The sequence below is a fragment of the Pantherophis guttatus genome, chromosome 2 (genome assembly GCF_059756535.1).
Source record: "Pantherophis guttatus breed Tessera chromosome 2, ASM5975653v1, whole genome shotgun sequence".
Taxonomy (NCBI): domain Eukaryota; kingdom Metazoa; phylum Chordata; class Lepidosauria; order Squamata; family Colubridae; genus Pantherophis; species Pantherophis guttatus.
This window is the reverse complement of record NC_142064.1, coordinates 56864682-56881509: the sequence shown is the minus strand read 5'-3', so window position 1 is coordinate 56881509 and position 16828 is coordinate 56864682. Positions and strand designations below refer to the sequence as shown.

Sequence of the window (16828 nt, the reverse complement as noted above, 5' to 3'; positions counted from 1 at the left end):
TAGAAGCCATTAACAGCTCTAATAAAGTAAATACTATAGGACTTAATCATGTCTGAGACAAGTAAACAACACCAGAGGCTTTTGTAACTGTGCAAATCCGAGACCTACAAAAGATTCTCTTTTAGGGCAGGATGGGAAAGTGTTATGGAATGTCAAACCATCAAATCTAATTAACTGGTTTATTGATACTGGTCAAGTGTTTGAAGACTAGTGAGCCTGCCAAGCTCTTGTTGGGGAAAATCAAATTACAGACAGCTAGCCTTTAATTTGTAAAACAAGACATTCTGTCAGTCAGTCTATCCTTGCTATTTTTGTTGTCCATACAGATCACAAAAAGGGCAGCTTTGTAAACAAGACAGTGTACCGTCACTCAGTAAAAAAAAAAAAAAAACTATACAGATTTTATATGCTGCATTGTCCTTCAGAGCCACTTCACATATTCAAAGTAATGACAGTGACATTGGTAACATAATAAAAAAACAGATTGATGCACATGGACATTGTTTAGTTTAAATTTCATGATCGGATGATGGAAAAAAAACCTCTGCATTAAACTAATCAAATGACAAATTATTAATGAAACAAAGGGTGCTGGCCCAACTTTTCTGGAAAATAAAATTCTTACTGAATGGAAGAAAAAACTGCATGAACTTCTGGATTGGGGCATAAAAGGAAAGGTACTACAGTGCCTCTTTTTTTCTCTCAAAACAAAGTTATATTAAGAAAAGAAAAGTCTTATAAGAAGACAGTGAAAATTGGAAAGCCAGAGATAAATTGGTAAAATGTGGGCAAGTTAACCTAGAATAGCTGAAAGAGTAATCACATCCATTATTTGGGGTTATTTATGGGACCGGCTTTGATGGGCAAAACCTGCTTCATGATGAATCAAATGAAACAAACGAACTGCTAAAAAGTTATGATATTTATGTAGTTGCTTACCAAGCACATTTAAATAATATTAAACTAACCAAAATATCTTTACAATCCCCAAGACATGTCACAACTTTTGAGCACCCCTAATGTTTGGAAATTGAAATTGAAATTGAAAATTGAAAAATTTGACAAGCCCTAGAATCATATGGGCATTTTGGACTTACAAAGGCATCCTTCCCTAGTCCATCTCCAATAACATCATGCCAAAAGACAACAATTTCATTTTACCACTTGGAAGATCACAACTTTACACAACAATGGCACAGGTGTATGTAGGTGTGACTCCCCATCTTTCCTTGCAACACGCAGAAAATCAGTGTCAGAAAACACGAAGGGGGGGTGTTAAGTTGTTCAGAGACTTTTCTGAACCCTCCCCTCCCCACGTTCACCTACCAGAGATTTCGCGTGTACAGCCAACTAACCCTCACCCACCCCCACCCCACCATCCAGACATACCTGGGGCGTCCCACAATCACCTGAACAGGTTTAAGTTCTCTAACACGCTCTAACACCCGTCTGGCCACGCTTCGGGGGAGGGAGACATCCTTCGTTTTTGAAGTGTAGCTCTCTTAGGTTATCTATATATTATTTTGCATCCGATGACTTTACGAACTCTTAACGGGGCGAACTAAATCGCCACCTCCCCACCGCAAAGTCTTCGGCGCCCCCCCCCCCGCAGTCTTTCTCCCCGCCCGAAAAAGTCCTCGACAAATCGCATCCCCGAAATAAGGCACCTGCCCCTCTCCCGCTTCTTACATCCCTCACCTTCTAAGCTGAGCTGTCGGGGCGGCGGACCGGGGGGGGGGGTGTCTCTCCGGGAAGATCTTCCGCCGCGCCCGCCGACTTAATTTTTCCTCCTTTCCTACCGCGCTTTCTTGGAAAGCGCCATCGTTTGCTCTGGTTTGTCCGAGCTGAAGACAGCGAAGTCTCTCAAGTTGGCCCGAGTCGAAATGCCGGCGAAGCTCCGAAGACGAGACTGCTGAGCTGCTCCCGTCCCACGGAGTCCTTCTGCCCCCGCTCTGTGGGACAAGGCGCGGGGGACTAGGGCTGGTGAGGGGGGAAATGGATCGCCTCAGAAGCGCCAAGCAGCGCCTCCTGCTGCCTTTGTGCCTCGTCGGAAGCGCTTCTTCTCGGGGATTCGCTGCAAGGCGCTCTTCAGCTACCCAGCCGGGCCGGCCAGTAAAGGGCAAACGTAGTTTGCTGACAGCAACTGCTCTCGGCAAACTTGGAGCGGCGAAACTCCGGTTCAGAGATGGTGTGTGAGGAGTGAGTGGGACGCCTGCGGATTCCTCGCCTGGGCTAGCAAACAGGTGCCCGCCGTCCAAGAGCGTGAAGCAAAGGGACATTTCATTCTCCTCCCAGTACAGGCAGAGACGCAGGAGCCGAGCGGCAGGATTCCGTTCCACACGATTTGGGATCGCAGGAAGGAAGGAAGGAAGGAAGGAAGGAAGGAAGGAAGGAAGGAAGGAAGGAAGGAAGGAAGGAAAGAAAGAAAGAAAGAAAGAAAGAAAGAAAGAAACCCACAAACAAAACTGTATAAAATATAGCAATTCAGTTCAAAACTGTATAAAAATTAGCAAGTCAAGCATCTTCCGTCTATTTATACATACTTGTCGGCTGGCGTTATTTATGGATGCCAAAAAAGAAATCAATGTAATTTATTAAATTTTACAATAAAGTGTACAATTCTTCTCTCAGAGACACAACATCAAGCATTATGGCATTTGTTCCAGAACAGCTATGGGAGGCACTGGGTCCTGCTTAGACAACAATCAGTTTGGCCTAGTAGTTAAAGATCTAAACACCAGAGACTGTGAGGCAACCACCAAGAATGTTCCAAACGATCAGGTCTAAGGATGTGTTCTCAGGACTTTATGTTCCGCTACCTTCTCTGTGGGGGCACCTACGATCTGGAACGAGCTCCCCCCGGAGATACGGAGGATTCCGGATCTGCATACCTTCCGTCGCGCACTTAAGACGTTTTTATTCCATCAAGCTGGCCTGACCTAAACTTTTCCTCTTTTAAATGGAATTTTAAATTTGGTTTTAATTTATTGGGGTTTTAAAATGTCTCAGCCAAATTTATTTAATTAGTTTTATCTTTATTTTAAATTTTGTATCTACATGTTTTATTTTATGGCTGTTCACCGCCCTGAGTCCTTAGGGAGTAGGGCGGTATACAAATTTAATAAATAAATAAATAAATACCTTGGTTTTAGATCCATGTCTCACCTGGCTGGCTAAGGCTATCTGGAGATGACATATGATAAATTTTGGATACAGCCCAGATAACCAAGTTAAGATGCAACTTTAATCAATTTGATGGGACTTGCATGAAAATCCAAAAATCAATTTTGAAGTGAACTGGAATGATTTTATCCACAAGATGCCTGCTATACTCCTCATTATGTTTTTGAAAGTGGCTCTCAGCCCTAATTCCACAGGAAGAAACAAGGCCTCCTGGCAATCTCTTAATATGGACTCTAAAATGTGTTCAGCTCTATGATGGATTCACTTTATGTTGCTCCTATGTTATCAACCCTTCACAGTAGAAAAGATCAGGAAACAGACTCCATAGAAAGTCTGCAACTATGTTATAATAGCAGAATCTTGCAAGCCTGCTTGTATTTTAACTTCCTTCCCCCCCCACACACACCACAGTGTAAAAAAAAAGTGACTCTCTTCTGAATATTATCTTGTTTCTCAGGACCCAAGGAATGCTTCAGATAAGAGTTATTCAGTGACTCTTACCTATTTCCCTAAAAATCACCTTCCTGATGCTGTAAGGCTCTTTTGGCATCTCTTATCTTCATCTCCCTAAGCACCTTCATAAATTGAGGGGAGACCTGGGATCTACTGGAGAAGGGAGACCACATGAGCAAGATGTGATCCAAGCCCTCAGGAGCAACAACAGGTTCCCTCTGGAATCCTATTGACAATGGATATCTTGTTAAGAGATCTGAAAGACCTGGTTGGAGACAGATGATCCTGCAGAAGATCTATTAGCTGCCATCATGTAGTTACTGGGTGTCAGTCAATTCTTGAGGAAATACACATAGATGCATTCAACCTGTTCAGAAGTTTCAATGCATAGCAGAAGTCCCCAACCCATAATTTCACTGATATGGGACAATCCTCACTGTGTTCATAGTTGCGAAGACAACTATGCAAGCAGTGAGGATTGTCCCATATTTGCCATGTCAAATAAAAAGTGTGTACCTTGTTTTTCCATAAACATGAACGTGATTGAGTATTTCTATACTCAAAAGTTTGTATCCCTTTGATTCTGTGTGGAGGCTGTGATCTATATTAAAAAGAAAACATTCTATGTATCACAAACATATGTCTAAATATACATCTAAAAGGCAATGTGTTTGCAAAAAAAGAAAGCTCATTGCTTTGCAAAAATCTTTTAGTAGCCTGGTCATGAATACAGAGAAATACAACCATGAATATATAATTAATAATGAACTTTCAAGTTGCGAAATTTTGCCAATACAAATAAATATGCATATGCGGTATGCTGGAAACTAATTCTCTCCCACCCTCTCCTGACACACACACATACACCCCACACTTCCGAAGACCTGGGCTGGAGTTGCAGATAGGAGCAGCACAATTGTTAATCCACACAAGCAATAGTATTGCAGCAAAACCTGACAAGTCCAGCAAACCCTGGGCTGCAGTGGGAGAAATGGGAATGAGCCAGTTTCCAGTGCATTTATGTGGCATGCCACATGCCAATCCCCTCCTGCTACCATTCAAAGCCCTCTGGATCACTATTCATGCAAAGTAAGAACTGCACTGCACTGTGAATATTTTTTATGCTTGTTGGACTTGCAAACAAAACGGACTTAGGAACAGTCTCTTAGAATGTAACCCATTTGTAAAAAGGGGACTCTCTGTACATTGAAACTGACACAATATGAATTCGATGGGAATTCACTGACATTCCTTCTTGAATAAGTATATTTAAGCTCAGTGGTGAAATCCAAATTTTTTTACTACCGGTTCTGTGGGCATGGCTTGGTGGGCGTGGTGTGGCTTGGTGGGTATGGTTTGGTGGGCATGGCAGGGAAAGGATACTGCAAAATCTCCATTCCCACCCCACTCTGGGGCCAGCCAGAGGTGGTATTTGCCGGTTCTCCAAACTGCTCAAAATTTCCACTGCTGATTCTCCGAACTGCTCAAAATTTCCACTACCAGTTCTCCAGAACCTGTCAGAACCTGCTGGATTTCACCCCTGTTTATGCTTGTACTGTTCGGAGCACATGTAGAAATTTATTTGAAAACAGAGCCATCTGCTGTTTATAATAGTCTCCTGCCAGTTGCAGCCTTATTTTCTTGTCCATTGTAGTAACAAAGAACGGAACAAATTCATTATTTTATAAAATTAATTATTTTAAATTAATTACTGAATCTAATTAGAATATTTGCTAATGATTTACAGGTAGTCCTTCACCTATGACCATTTGATCAGGAACTGTTCTAAGTGCTGAACACACTCTTGCAGTCTCACACACCCATCCCAACCCCTCTCCCACCCTTGCAATCCTCCCTATGCTATGCCATGCCATGCTGCTTGTGCAGCCTCCCTAAACTTCTTCATCCTTCTGCATACTCAGGCACTCTCTCCAGCCCCTCTCCACATCTTTGCACCCACATCCTTTCTCACCCAGCAGCAGCCATCTACAGCATCTGCAAGCCTGCAACTTGTAATTTCCTGCTAGCATATCCCACTGATATTGCTTTTGGGAAGCCAGCAGAACGTTGCCTTGCCTAATAACCATAGGATTCAGGTAACGGAGCAACCAGGACCAAAGGCATAGCTGTCACTATGTGATATAATCATGCTTTATAATCACCTCACTTAGTGAGGGAAATTCCAGTCCCTATTACCATCATATGTCTAGGATGACCTGCAATTTCTAGAATACAGGAGGCAGAGAAAGAGAGAATAAGAATGAGAATATTAAATGTTATGAGAATATTAAATGTTTACTAAGTCTGCACTATTATTAATAAGTGCATAAATGCACAAGCGTGCCTACCATCCCTGTCCTTTTTCCTTACTCTTTTCATGTATTCAAATTATGTTTATACTTTTACCTCTTATCTTATATATATGCTTGACAAATAAACTTATGATGAGGATGATCATTCCTATCACCCATCTCCTTCCATTAATGACTATACGACTGTAACTTTGTTGCTTGTATCCTTATGATTAATATTGTCTGTTTTCTAATATGATTTAATTGCTTATTTGTACCCTATGACTATCATTAAGTGTTGTACCTTATGATTCTTGATGAATGTATCTTTTCTTTTATGTACACTGAGAGCATATGCACCAAGACAAATTCCTTGTGTGTCCAATCAATTGACCAATTATTACTTGGCCAATAAAATTCTATTCTATTCTATTCTATTCTATTCTATTCTATTCTATTCTATTCTATTCTATTCTATTCTACTCTACTCTACTCTACTCTACTCTACTCTACTCTACTCTACTCTATTCTATGAGAGCTCAGAGAATATTGTTATTTGTGACTGTAGACAAATACAACAGTGTAATGGTTATGACTGAAAAGACTCAGACTCTAATCCATTCTTAAACCATGGGAATTTATTTGTTTGACAAGCAGTTGTTTTTCCAGAGATAAAATGGATACCCTCATGTAAGGCCTTAAATTCTTAAAGGAGAGGTGATACATAAATCCAACAATTTTTTCCATAAAAATTCATATGAAAGCATTACTGGAGCAACATAACTGTTTCTATACAGAATATGCAGAGGTGAAATGCCCACGGTTTGGACTGGATCGCCCGATCTGGTAGCGATGGCAGTACAATGACTACTTCTGCTAAATAAATTTTCCAGATCAAATTTAAAATCCTAACAATTAAGGAGAAACACATAACCTATTTCAACTTCATATCCTGCTTTGTATCAGAATGATTTGGAAACTCCCACAATGTTGTGGTTTTGAGTTTATTTTTTCAACCCTGTCTTTTGTCTAAGTTGTTCAAGGTGAAATAAGTGTTCTTTTAACTCAAAATGTAAAACATGTATCTGGGCTGCAAATCACTTGTCCCTTGTTTCTGTATTGGCAAAATATTGATTGTAAATTTGATTGGCTCTGAATTAGTGTTTGAAATATGAGTTCAGTTGATGCAGTCTGACTTTAGTTTCATTTTTAATACTGTCTTAATGTTTACTAATATTTAAATATTATATTTAAATAATATTTTAAAAAGCAGTCCAGTAGATTACTTCTTTTTTCTTAAATACTCATATTGCTCACAATATCAATTAAATTGTGTTTAAAAAAACCACAGTAAATATTAAATATTAAACACAATATTAAACACAATTGTGTTTTAAAAAACACAGTAAAACCCATATTCAGTTGTGTGAAAATGAATTATTCTGAAAGAAGGGAGTGTCTGCATCATTATGATCCAAAGTAATAATCTTTCACCTTGTCCATATTATAAGGAGTACATGGAAGAAAATGACATTCCTGATATATAATGCTGAATATTCATTTAGCGATGCAAATCAAAAGAGAACACAGTAATTATTTTTATGATGAAACGTCAAGGTTTATGTTTGCTTTGTTATTGAACTGCCAACTTGTGATTATTTTGGAATTATTTTTGAAGGGGGATTTTGCTTAGCTTTTGATACCTTACTGTTTTTATGTTATTTTATAGTTGTGAGCCACCTAGAGTCCAAACTGAATAAAACAAACAAACAATGGTTGGGTAAACTATATACAGGTCAGTGGTGAAATCTAAAATTTGTTAGTATCAGTTCTGTGGGCGTGGCTTGGTGGGAGGGGGAGTATTGTGACTGGGTAGGCATGGCCTTTTTTAAAAAAAAAACTTTTGAAAGCATTTTTTTGGCCAAAGAGGTTGTAGAAAAAATGCTTTTAAAAATTAAAAAAAAAAAGGCTCTGATGATTGTGAGGCTCAGCTGGACATGGGGGGGGTGACAGGGATTTTTGCTACCGGTTCTCTGAACCATCCGCCTCCATCGCTACCGGATCAGGCGATCCGGTCTGAACCGGGAGCATTTCACCCCTGATACAGGTAATCCTCAAGTTACAACAGTTCATTTAGTGACTGTTCAAAGTTATAATGGCACTGAAAAAAGTGACATGATTATTTTTTTAAACTTACAACTGATGCAACATCCCCACGGTCACCTGATTAAATATAATATTTTGTAGCAAAAAAAAAAAAAAACACAACTTCACATTTTAATTATAAGTGTTCAGCTTCTTAGATGTAAGAAATGATATTCCAATTTGCAATGTATATATAATTTGGAGTTTGCAAAACCACAAAGTGTTTATTGAACTCTTAACATAATCTGAGAGCCTAACATTTTTCAACTTGTCAGAAAATCTCTATGTGTGATATTATCATATTGACTCTGGTATAATACTAAGTGTATCTGCCATCTAGTGATTGCCCAGATTTTTGCAGCCTAGATACATTAAATCTATCAAAAACTTCTGAAAATTCCTGAGTTTACAGTCTACCTAATGTAGATTATAAATATTTCAGAGTGAAGCATTTTCATGCTTAAGGTTTTCTGGAAACAGAAAGCAAATTCAATGTCTTCATAATACATGGTTGCAATGTCCTGAAGTCATGTTTTCACCTTTTGTGACCTTCTGACAAGCAAAGTCAATGGGGAAGTCAGATTCACTTAACAACCATGTTAATAACTTAACATCTGCAGTGCTAACAACAGTGGCAAGCAAGGTCGTAAAATGGAGCAAAACTCACTTAACAAATGTCTCATTTAGCAACATAAATTTTGGGCTCAATTGTGATCATAAGTCAAGGACTACCTGTAATTTGAAAGCATTACCAGAGTATTTTACCTATGTTTTTAATTGTTTTACTGGCCAGAGAAAAATAAGGAACTGGGAATGGGGAATGAATGCTTTTAATGTTAAAACATCTCTGATTTAACTTGGTACAGTTTAGGAGTGTACATTCCAAATATTCTTGGTTATACTTTGGAAAAGACAAAGCAAAAAACACGGAAGAGATGGAATATTATTAATTGGCACCCGTTATAAATCTTTTTATATCTTTTATTAGCTTTCAATTCATTGTTGTCCTATTCTGAATCTGAAGACAATAATGGGCCAACACAAGTAGTGATTAACTTGTTGTTTCAGAGCCTGAGGTGAGAATATAGGCTTTAATGCTTTCACATCCATTATTCCTCATATTCCGTTCCTTTTGATGCCTTAAAAAAAAATAAAATTGAATTTTGGCATCCAATCTAGCTTTCTTTCATCTCTGTATGAGCTCATACACGATTTGGTTTTGGAGATGATGCCAGCTTTCCATATCTCAAACAGAGTCAGCCTTTGTGGCATTTTTGTTGATCTTCTTTCAACTGCGGATATCATTTTGTGTGTCAAAACTGAAATATTTCCAGCAGAGGGCACTCTAATATAACTTTGTGATAGCTTTCTTAATATTTTTTTAAAAAATAATTAAGGCTATACTTTTTTTTCACTGAAATATCGTATGTCAAGACTTTCAAACAAATAATATATTAAAATAAAGACTGGTTAGGTTAAAATCATAGAATAGCAAAATCCACAAAATATGTTTTTTTAACTAGTAACAGCAATGAGTTATTAAAAATATTGAAATAAGGAATTATTTTAAAATATTATTCATTTCTCTTAGATTTAATATATCAGCTTTAAACAATAAGATAAATAAGCATGCACACAACAATATATTTGATCAATGTCTGAACTGAAATGTTTAAAAGGAAGAGTTAATATATAGCCCAGACTATGACAGTATTTGTTTGTGTATGTTTTGCAAGTGTTACCTATAATGAGTGCTGAAAATCCATTTTACAAAGCTTTGGGTTTTTTTTGTTAAAAAAAGAAGATAATAGGACCGGAAACTCTTCATTTAGAAGCTCACATTCTCTTTTCACTTTCCTCCAAAAGTCTTCTAGCGATGATCTAAAAAAAAAAAACAACCACAATCCATATTTTATTTTGAGGTCAGGAAAGAAATTTGCTATCAGCTCCTTACCATTCATGAATAGGATAGTGGTGTAAGTACTGTACAAGAAGTCTTCGACGTATGACCACAATTGAGTCCCAAATGTTTGTTGCTAAGTGAAACATTTGGCACGTGAATTTTGCCCCATTTTACAACCTTGCTTGCCACAGTTGTTAAGTGAATCACTGCAGTTGTTAAATTAGTAACACGGTTGTTAAGTGAATCTGGCTTCCCCATTGACTTTACTTGTCAGAAGGTCACAAAAGGGGATCACATGACATCACATTACCTCATTATCTGACACACCTAATTGAGGCCTTTTTTTTTTTAAAGTCCAAAAGCAAATAACATTATTTTTAAACTTAGGATCATTCAAGGGAACCAAATAAAGACTGAGGCGTGACATTACATGGAAAAGTTCACCAGACACTAGACATTAAGCTCAACCAAGCCTTATATCTTAACTGCCTGCCTATGTTTTAGAATGTGATTCCTGGTATCCTTTGAGACTTGATACTGGTGTTTACATGACAAGTTCATGAAGTTCTTCAGGCAGCATTTTTGGATATAGTATGCCACTTCTGTTTTCCTATGACTGAGAAGAAATGATTGGCCCTCAGGTCATCTAGCTTTCTTTCCTACTTAAGGCAGGACTAGAACTCAGATTCTCTACTGCTACTCCAACCCTTTGACCACTAGACCATGCTTGATGTTGGCACTGTCTTTCTTTCTTTATCCCTATCCAACCCCTCTCCCCCAACCTTTTCTTAATATCTTATCTCCCAAAATTTCCAGAATGCTGAGAATTCCTGCAATGATTGAAGTCTAGATAAGTAGACAGGCCACATGTTTGTGAACAGTGAGAAAGAAAGCAGACACGATCACTTCCTGAATTCCTATACAAAGAAACAGAGTTAGGATATATGTTTCTGGATATTTTTATTAATTAACAAATAATAGCAATAGAAAATTAATGACAATAGCCCAAGTGGCTTATTGGGGGGAGGAGGGAGATTCTATACAACAGACCTAGCTGTCATGTAGATTATGATCTGATTTGACATCTTTTCATCATCTCTATCAATGTGATGGGATTTTAATGTTCAGATAATCAAAAGTATTTTTGCCAATTCAGTGTCATTCCATCATTATAGTATTTTGTTTATTTGTTTGTTTGTTTGTTATTTGTTTCATAAGAGACATGATCTTCCTTGAAAATGCCTTTCAATGAACTCATCAGAATAATCCTGAGTAGAAAACAATATTTATGGTTAGTGGGGTAAAATGCTTGACATTCCATGTTCAATGCTAGTGAACAAAAGCAGTCCACCTTCTAAGGGCATACACACTTGGGGGGGGAGGGTTAGATAATAGGTTATTTGCATTTTAGAAATATTTTCTCAACCTTTCTTCCAGAGGAATAAAAATGTACATTTGTGATAATTTCCCTGCTTTCGAAGAACATAAGTTCTCCTAATGAAAGATAACACATACATAAACACACCACACAAGAGCTACAAAATCACCAAATTATCAAAATTTGATTAGATCAAGCCTAGCAGCTTAGAAAATCCAAACTCTTAATTTATGTCTTAGTAGAACAAAAGTTAAGCAATTTACGTAAGAGTTTCTCCAACTTCCAAAACCCAGCATATTCTACAGTCTGGGAACTGGAATTGGGGGGAAAAACAGCTTCAATATAGCAAGTGGTTAATGGGTTTGAGTTAAATGGAATTGCTTTAGTGTTTTGAGGTAGGGCCTCAATGTAGAAAAACAAGTCTATCTACATTACCTCCACTTTAAATCATTGTGATGGGTTGCTTCATTTATTCTGATTACTTTATTTTGCTGGAAATGCTTTCTGCATATATGCAAGGGTATATCGAAAGTTGTTATGAAGCAACCAGTTTGATGCAACAAGTTAATTCTGATGTGGCTTCTTGGAACTTCATCAAAGAGCACTGAATTCTTGATCAAAATTACCTGTCACTTTGAAATTTTGTAATATGCCTAGCGGTTAAGGTAGATCCAGCCCACTTAGCAGCAGGTTGGTATATGTGCATACTAGAATTTCTGATTCCAATCATAATAGTAAGTACTTTCTCAGTCCAGAAATCACTACGTTGCATACATCCATTGGAAAAAAGTCTCAGGTGGAGGATGCTTCAGTCCCTAACTGAGAGAATACTTGTAGCTCAGGCTTGAAATGAAGGGTCCTTGGTACTTTCTGAGTTGGTTGTATTCTTGGAAAACCCTTGGAAAACTCCTTACTAGCACTAATTATATTACCTACGTAGTTTGAATAATAAAACGTCTGCAAGAAAACAACCAAGCTCAGAGAGCACCAAGGACCCTTCATGTCCAAATGAGCAGCTGGTTTTAGAAAGCTCCAGTGGGAATCTGGTGGATCTATTATTATTAAAAGGTACAGGTCAGTGGTGAAATGTAAAATTTGTTACTACCAGTTCTGTGGGCGTGGCTTGGTGGGGGTAATATGACTGGGTGGGCGTGGCCAACTTTTTTTTTTTTACTTTTAAAAGCATTTTTTCTACAACCTGTTCAGCCAAAGAGGTTGTAAAAAAAAATGCTTTTAAAAGGCTCTGACAATCCCAGCTGAGCTGCGCGATCATCTGAGGCTTTTTTTAAAAAACTTTTAAAAGCATTTTTTTCGGCCGAAGAGGTTTTAGAAAAAATGCTTTTAAAAATAATTTTAAAAAGGCTCTGTTGATTGCGCGGCTCAGCTGGGCATGGGGGGGGGCAGGGATTTTTGCTACTGATTCTCCGAACCACCCGCCACCAACGCTACCAGATCAGGCGATCCTGTCCGAACCGGGAGCATTTCACCCCTGGTACAGGTCCAGTAATCAATTCAAGAATTGAAAGGACAATGGTGGAGATTCAACATCAGAAATCTTAGAAGGCTCTCCTGCAGAAAAAGTCTCATCAGGAGTAATGATCTGCTAAAGAAGTTGCAAGTTCTTGCTTGCAAGTAGTTGTGGAGGTATTGGGGGGAGTTGTTGTTGTTGTTGTTGGCTTATAGTTTATGATGTCAGAATAGAAAGAATTGTATGGGTGGGTGGGAATTGCACAGAGTGCATGCGAACATGCATGTGAGTGGCCTGGCATAAATATGAATGGGGGAGGCTATGCTACAGCTCAGCACAAGGACAACTTGGGCACTGTAAAATGCCAGCAGAGGATGCCATGGGTGGATGCATGATGCAAGAATGAAATCCTTGGAGCTCTTTGGAGAAAAAAAGTGATGAGAGTGGGAGTGACTTATAGGAGGGATTTGTGACCTTCTCTGTTGACTTTCCCCTTGACTCTGCTTGCGAGAAGCTGGCAGAGAAGGTTGCAAACAATAATTATATGGCCATGGGACACTACAACTGTTTTAAGTTGCCAAGTGCAGAAATCATGATCATGTGACAACCGGAGCTTCAGGGACCGATCATAAATACCACTTGTTCAGTGATGTTGTAACTTCCAACAGTCACTTAATGATTGGTCATTAATTGAGGACAACATGTAACTATGACTGGGAACAGAGACAAAAAGATGCAGGCTAAGGTTCAAAAGTGGAGAAAGCAATTCTCATGTCTATATTGCTTGCATGGAGAATGGCTCAGATGAAATAACTTTATTATGGCGACAGACCATTGTAAAAAAACAGAAAAAGAAAAAAGTAGTAAAGTAATAAATGTCATCTTAATGTACTGTAAAGCACAAGCACTTACGTACCCAGATAGATATTAGTTTGTTATCATTTGAAGAGAAAGAGAGAGAGTTGTCATCTGAGAGTGTTTTAAATAAAAAAGATCTCAGCCCTCTGGGTATTTTGTTAACATCAAGGATATAAAGGCAGAGATGAATGCCTGTATAGAATTGACAGTAAAGGAAGACATGATGAATTCATACAATGCAACGGCGCCATAAAAAGCATAATTTTTCTACTTGCAGACTTCTCTTGAATCTCTCTTCAGTTACTGAAGTAGGAAGAACGTTAAAATGGGCCAAGGTTAATTTAGGAACTGAATATGATTTCAGCATTCAGCTGATTTCAATTTTCAAAAGTCAACTGACAATATGTCTCTTAGCAGAGAGGCCTGCTCATTTTGACTTTTGCACCATCATCTAAACCCAGGATTGATTTTCTCATGTCTCAGAAACAATATTATCTAACTGGAGTTAGCTGCATGTTGTGTCAAGTAATATTTTTTCCAGCTAGAATTTAACATATCAGTATTAAAGAGACTGAACCAAACTCACCCAAGTATAATTTTAGTCAATATGCTAAACTGGAGTCACCACTAATTTTGATGACTTCTGACTGCTGTGTGCCATGTTTGAAACAAAGCAAGCAAAATTGTAATATATTTAAATTTCATCAGAATTCATAAAATCATAGAGTTGGAAGGGACCAAAGAGATGTTCTAGTCCATCCTGAACAAATGGCTGTCCAATCTTTTCTTGAAAATGCCCAGTGATGGGGCAACTTCAGGAGGCAGGCTCTTTCACTGCTTAATAGCTCTCATCCTTAGGAAATTCTTTAGTTCCAATTTGGATTTCTTACTGTAAATGTTCCTGCTCATTGAGTCTTGCCTCATTCTCAGGTGCTAGAGAGAATAAATCTACTTCTTCCTGTGACATTACTTTATATATTGGAACACTTCTATTGTGTCTCCTTTTAGCTATTTCTTCTTTAAGCTAAACAGGCCAAGTACCTTTAATTGCTCTTTGTAGGATTTAGTCTCCAAGCTCCTGACCATCTTTACTGTTCTTTTCTGTGTTCTTTTCAGTTCCTCAGAAGCTTTTTTGAATTGTGGTGACTAGAACTGGGCACAGTATTCCAGATGCGGTGTGATTTGTGCAATCTAGAGTGGTATTTTCCTTAACTTTATACCACTAATGAATAGCAATAACAATAGCACTTAGATTTATATAGACTTCTATACCACTTCACAGTACTTTACAGCCCTCTCTTAGTGGTTTACTGAATCAGCATATTCCCCCAACAATCTGGGTCCTCAACAACCTGTGACCTTGGAAGGATGGAAATCTGAGTCAACCTTGAGCCGCTGAGACTTTAACTGCCGGCAGTCAGCAGAATTAGGCTGCAATACTGCATTCTAACCACTGGGTCACCACAGTCTAATGAAGCAGTCAAAAACAGTTTTGGCTTTTTTGACTGCAGACCATTGCTAGCTCATTCTTAAATGTGCTTATCAATTTGAAGTCTACTTTCCAATACAGCCATGCTACTGTATGACCTAACAATAATATGAAGCAGTTCTTTCTTATATCTACTGGCACCAAGGGCAATATTACTGGATCTTTGGTTGCAGTAAGTCTTGTGCATTGGTGAGCAGAGCTGCTGAAATGAAGAAGCAGAGAATTTATATAATATTTGAAAAGCAGAAGGTTAATGTGCAGCCCTAAAATTTTCCTCATTGGGATTTCTTTTGTGAGATTACTTAATGTGCTACATCTTATTTTTTTTAAACTATAAATCTTACGAAGTTTAAAAAGCAAAATGAATACTAACCTGTTATTAGCAGAACTTTTAAGTTCATTGCACAGGTTTTCTCTTGAAACCGAACCTAGTACTAAAATTTCTATATTCAATAGCACATAACAAAGAGCAGAATTTAGCATTTTCTTAGCTAAGCATTGTAATATCATTGCTTGATCTCTCAAAAATGTCCTACTCCTGAAATATACAATTGGTTTCTTACAACTTCAATATTTTTCCTTGCAATATGGGGGCCCAACTTACTAATTAAGTGGAATTAGGTGATAGGCAATGTGCATGATCATTGCTGAGTCTTGCTGGTTACCTCTCTCCTGAAGATTGGAATCATTACAGTCAAGCCACAGTCTTGGGGGAATTGAAATCATGTAATAATTGCAAAAAGAAAAACCAGAAAAAAAGCCCTCCATTCCAAATTCATTTTTAGGTTTTCCACAGTAATGAAGTCCAGTCTGGGGCCATGATAGGTTTTAGATAATTAATTATAGCTATTATCCTCAAGCATGTAACCTGTGGTCAGTGTGGGAAAATAGTGGCATCTGCTTTCAGAGGACAAACTCATCATTAGATAGCCTCAGTAGAACAATCATGCAGCCTGAAAAAAACAGTCCCTGGGGAATTTCTGCCCATTTGGAATGTCTCTTTGCAATAACCTAGTTCAATGGATATATCTGGAAAACTAGAAAAAACTATGAAGATCATAAAATTATGTTTTACAATGCTTGTTTATACCCCCGCCCATCCCCAAAAAAAACTCTACCAGTGAATCCTGTCATATTTCTCCTGGCACTTCTTGGCATGCTACACCAAAAAGCCAATTTTGACTTATTAAACCACAAGAAGAATTGCTGTATATAATTGCTTCTTTTTTATCAAGTCTTATTTTATTTTTATTTGCTTTTTCTGCTTGAACAATTAAGTAAATTAACACAGCAGAAGCTGTAGTAATACAATGTCCATGGTTAATGTAATCATCTACTCAATTAACCCAAATTTCTGGCTTCAAATAGAACAAAAAACTGAAATTGTATTATGTTTAGACACCTTGTTATTCAGCCAGGATGAACAAATCCAAAAATATGCTTTGCATCCAAATGAACCATGATTCACAACCAATCTCAAAATTGAATTAAAAGTGGTTTACAATCTTAATTGTTTGGATGCAATAAAACATAATTCTCAATTCAAATATAACATAGGCTTGTTTGCTGATTTTGACAGCAACAGAGCACAACAGAAATAACATACATTGTAGTTTTAGAAATCTAGATATTAGTCTCTCCAGAGATTGTCGGTGTTTCA

At 37.9% G+C, this 16828-nt stretch overlaps 1 protein-coding gene across 2 annotated transcripts in view; it reads right to left on the bottom strand.

The window, feature by feature from the left end:
• Window positions 1-2223, bottom strand: part of MEGF10 (multiple EGF like domains 10) — a 102387-nt gene extending 100164 nt beyond the window's left edge. The window contains exon 1 of one of the 2 annotated variants that reach the window (XM_034409994.3): window positions 1699-2223. The gene's annotated coding sequence lies outside the window, so the exon portion shown is untranslated. The remainder of the gene's footprint in view (window positions 1-1698) is intronic. The other variant, XM_034409996.3, reaches the window with a different exon arrangement.
• Window positions 2224-16828: the final 14605 nt, after the last annotated feature.